Below are 5,329 nucleotides of genomic sequence, written 5' to 3'. Positions count from 1 at the left end.
TCAGAATGATGACAAATCACAATGATGCTTTAGAATTACCAAGACTGATTTCTTGATACCGGCTTTAAGTTCTGACTTTTGATATTGCATTCAACTGATTTCCATATTGAAAGAACCGACTTTTCATATTGAACAAAAACTCAACAAACTATTGATTTTCACATAGCAAAAACTTAACACACTCTGATTTTTACATGTTGTAGAACTCTACAAAAGACTAAATTTCACATAGCAAACGACTGATTGATTGATTTAAAACCATGAGCTTAACTTCTTTAAGAAGGTACTAGTGTGAGATTGCGAGTTTTACATATGATCACACAACGCAACACGACTGCAATTCTACATAACGATGAACCAAGGTAGGAATTCGGCATAGTGACGTTGATTACAGAAGTTGAATTCCCGATTGCTGAATTGAATTCCCGAGACGTGCAGTTATGCGCTCAAGGCGGAGTCTTCTGGAAAATTCTAGTGACGTGTACGTGTGACGTCAGAGACGACAGAGCTCTCTGGCGCTACAGGAGACATTGGCTTGATGCCAAAGAACTAATAATGGAATTGAATCGTTTTATTTATGTCATCAAGAAAGAAACAGGACTTGTCACGGCAAGCATTTTTTTAACGTACAAGAACAGCCTTCAGGAGATATAGGCTATCCGAATATTTGCATTTGCACCAGATATTTTCTGACCGACCACACCAATTAGGCTACTGTTGCCAGTGCTGAAAGGACCATCAGCAGAATGAAACTGATCATGAATATCCTGCGCTTAACCGTGGCAGATGACAGGCTTTCTGCTCTTGCAATTACCATCGAAAACAAGATTGCCAGATTCCTGGACTATGATCGACCCATTACAATTTGCGCAGAACAAGGCTCGAAAGAAGCGCTTTGCATAATTATGGAATATATGTCCAGTTGTCCACATTGTCACTGTAGACCTATGTATACACAGTTGTGGGCGCAGCTAATGTAAAAGTTAGCTTTCAACAAAGAAATCAGCGGATTTCCAATAATTTACTTTCGCTAACGAGTCCGCTAAAATTTCTAAATATTAGCGAAAATGCTAATCTGCTAACCAAAGCGTTAGCTTCGCTAATTAGCGGTTAGCGGAACTGTGCCCTCTACTGTGTGTAGCCTACATAATATGAACCCTGCATGTTGTGTAAAGTAAATACCACATTCCAGTTTCTGCGTAGGAAGGGGCCCCGAACTTATGATCGGAGGGGGCCACGTTCTTTGTTATTACGGCCCTGAGGCTACGCTTGGAGAGAAACCAGAGTTGAAAGCAACATAGGTTTTATTTGTATTATTCTAGGTTTTATTTGTATTAAAATGTTTATTAATCCCCTGAATGACAGCAGATACGCTGCTGGCGTAACAAAGCTTCGGTGACACAGAGGTAACGCAATGAGTCGCAACTAATTTCTTTATTTGTGAGTTCGAATTGAATTTAGATTTTGCATTTAGAAATACACTAATTTATGTTACTGTATTTTATCTTTTCTGTTATCTGTGTAAAAATTGTTTTGTGCAGAGGTATATAAAGGACTTTCAGAAAAAGGAAAAAGCAAGCAGTTACGTAATTTAAAATTGGCAAATATGTTTACGAACGAGGGTGAACTCCTGGTGAGATTCCGTCACAGAGGTGAACTGCGGATATAACGTTAAATGTTAAAGCGGAGAAGATTGAAAGTGATGAATTGCCATTGAACAGAATCACTTGGGAAAGCTGCGGGTGGAAGGTTATTTAAGTAGAAAATGATTTATCCAAATTATGTTTGTGCACAAAAAGTAAGTTTTTTAAGAAACGTAAATGTTATGGGAGAATTACATTATGTAGAAAGTTAAAAACAATGGAAATTACATCGCGGGTCCCTACAATCGTATTGTCAACTTCAAAGTCAATCAACACTTTTCTTGAACAAGGAGAGCCTACTTCTGCCACAGCTCACAGAAAACATAACCTACTGTTCATACTTCCTTTTTATCTAGCTACTTGCTGATCGAAATCGATTTTTAGCTGTTTATGATTGAACTGATTCGTGTGAAAATAAATTCGTTTGTAGGCTATTTTCCTTTTTGGTATCGTATTGCTTAGCTTTATTTAGCTTTCGTCAAACGTCACATAAAAATAAAACCCTGTTGAAAATAATAGCAATGCAAAAAAGAGGACATTTGAGCATTTTCAAGTGTCCTCGGAGGACAATTCATTTTTTATGAAAAAAGAGGACAAATCCTCCTAAAAGAGGACATATGGTAGCCTAGGGCATGGATCACGGAGTTAGATTCAGTGATCCATGCCTAGGGTAGCCCTACGGTAGGGGAAGGTCGGGTTAGTTGAGCCACTTTTTGCATTTTTGCAATTTTTTTTATATGAGTTGCTTTCATTTCTTCAATCACAGTGCTTTACATCCTACGTAGGCTATACTAAACAATATCTGTAGGAAGTATAAGCCTTATCGAACGACGACAACCGGGTCCACAGGTGTTTAAAAACTAATAGTCAAATGGCTCAACTAACACCACGGTGAGAGTAGGGTGAGGGTTAGTTGAGCGCATTTATTATTTTTGAAAACACAAATTTAACCATGTTTCTTTGCCAAGCCTTAGTTTGTATTTAAAGTAATAATATCAATAGGCCTATATGAAAACAGGTTAACAATTGTTTCAAGAGCAGCTCATAACTCAATGTACACACATCAAATAATAAAGGCATTGCTACGGCATCCAAATAACGCCATTTCATTAAAGCTTGACCAAGTTTATGTGCCTTTGTTGAGTTTTATGTAGTTCAAAGAGATTTATTAGACCGTAAACAGACTTATCCAACGGCTGCAATCTATGTAAGGTGTGTGGAGATATCGTAAGCATTATAACCATTCTACCATAACATAAATTATCAACATTAAAATTGGATGAGAAGTACAAAATTGTTTATTTTTCTATAAATACATTCCAAACAGCCTGCCAAGAGGAATCTACATCTTTATCCTCTTTACAAATTTGGCATCTTGTATGCTTAGCTGATCGGTGGTTTAGCAGCCAGGATCTTACTTATTTTTTAGCGTAAATTGAGCCACAGGTGGTCCATTACAGTTAATAAACATCAAACAGCCCACATTATTAATGAGCAAAGATGCTCTTAAACCTGTGATAATATTGTTCATTAAACTGAAACCACATTGACATTCTGCTGTCAAACAAGGTAAAGTTGAAATAGCTGTCAAGAGAGGCTTCAAATTATTGGGTACAATTTCAACTTTTTCACTAAGTCACTTAATCCTTGGATTAACCGCATTTCATCAATGTCAAAACGTCTACAAATTCTTCTCACCTCTGCTTCTTCATGACGCAAATTTCCTATCATGTTTTTCAGGTTGCAAGTTAGCAATATCAACCAGTAACTATAACCATTGCCAGTGTCGGCATTAGCGCAAAGTCTCATTTGCATTCTGCTAACAATGCTCTGAATGAATTTATTCGCGTAAATTGGCACCATTTTAGAATTATATATCAGAGGAATATTTCTGAACATTAAATTGTCCTTCGCTGCTAAAGCCAACTGTGTTTTTCTCTCACGGATTTTCCTTGAAACTCTTATTAATTTGTATTGTCCTTTTTATTAAAAGTTCGGCTCTAGGTAAAGTTGTACCATAGATATCTTACATAAGATATCTATGGTTGTACTTCGAGACTGAAGTTCAATGGATGACATCGATGATTCTTGCAGAGCAACATACATGAGGAATCAGTAAAGATAGCATACGCACTCTCTTTGGAAAACCAGAGGGTATAGCCTACTATTAGTTGCTCGAAAAAGCAGAGAGCATACTGCGTATACCGCCGTATAGGCTACCCTCGAATACACCACTGATTATAACGCCCTTTTTACACTGGCTCAACTAACACCGAAGGCAGAGGCTCAACTAACACCTCAACTATACCGCCATGAAAATGTGAAAACCACAGCAAAACTTCATGGCACACTATGCCGCTTTTTATTCAGAACGTAGCTTTTTTGGTAAGCTACCAAACAAATTAAATGAAACTGTCTCAGTAACTTAGTATAAAAAAATATTATTGGACATACCTATATTTTTAAAATCTACTTTCCAAGGTCAAAACACAACTTTTTAACTTCAGCACCACATATAGCCTAATATCAATAGTCAACTCAAACCAGACTGGAGGCCACGCGATGAGAAACTTAAAGATCACGTGATGATAAAATGTGGTTACCTCACTACATTCAAGAATTAAAAGGAGTGGATCAACTAACCCATACAGTGGCTCAACTAACCCGACCTTCCCCTATGGTCGTTTCGTTGTCTCCCTGTCAGTAAGAGAACTTGTGCCACTTTTGCAGTGTATAGGCTATATACAGCTTGCATATTTCGACCATGTACTGTTCCTGTTTCTGGCAAATAAACCATTGATTGATTGATATCCAAAGAATACGACGTAGTTTGTCTAAGTTTCCGAGCCCCTTGGAAAGGTTTCGAGCCCCTAAAATACTCCGAGGCCAAGTTCTAAGAGTACTCTCTGTCAACTCTTGGCTACTTCTTGTGGGAACAGTCAACAGGACTGGATCACAATCTTGGAAAAAGTAGATTCGAACATCTCTAGACATGGTTTGATCTGTTAAAAAAATCTTAAAAGTATATGGAAACACTGGTAGTGATGGAGTGATAGGAAAGGATGAAAGCTGCTGAAGGATTGTGTCACTTTGTAAAAGTGAAATCGAGAATGATATTTTGCACTTTGCAGTGATTGAGATTTAATTGTACTACTGTATTACGTTTTGGTGGTTGAGTTTCTTTTTCGTAGCCGTAATTTCAAAGTGATATAAACACATTTAGCTTAGAGCAGCAGTGCCCACGGGAACACTACCGGTATCTGTCTGGGCTCTAAACTAGACAACTTTAATGCCCCGTCAAGACTCGTGAAATGCGGTATGTGGCTGAAAAAAAAAATTGTCACCCCTGGTTTAGAGTGTGTAATTAAATTGCAACAGCCTTCTTTTAACAGTATGATCCAAGCACCGGAAGAAGTTTGTAAGGCCTGCATGATTTGTGGGTTTCTGCATTGCTAATCGGCAGTGCAATTTTTGTCTAGTCTAAAAATCAAAAGAAATTCTTTTAACTTAACAGACCACATTAAAGTACTTCAACTGATGCAATAGATTGAGTTTTACTTTAAAACTTATTTAACTTTTAAAATTAAACTTAATTTATAAACCTTAAAAACTCAATACCTAGCCTAAGTATAGAAGGCATTATTAAAGCATATTGAAGTGTTCACACTGTCATACTTTTCAGACGT

The sequence above is a fragment of the Aplidium turbinatum genome, chromosome 17 (assembly GCF_918807975.1).
Source record: "Aplidium turbinatum chromosome 17, kaAplTurb1.1, whole genome shotgun sequence".
Classification (NCBI taxonomy): domain Eukaryota; kingdom Metazoa; phylum Chordata; class Ascidiacea; order Aplousobranchia; family Polyclinidae; genus Aplidium; species Aplidium turbinatum.
This window is presented reverse-complemented; position numbering follows the sequence as displayed.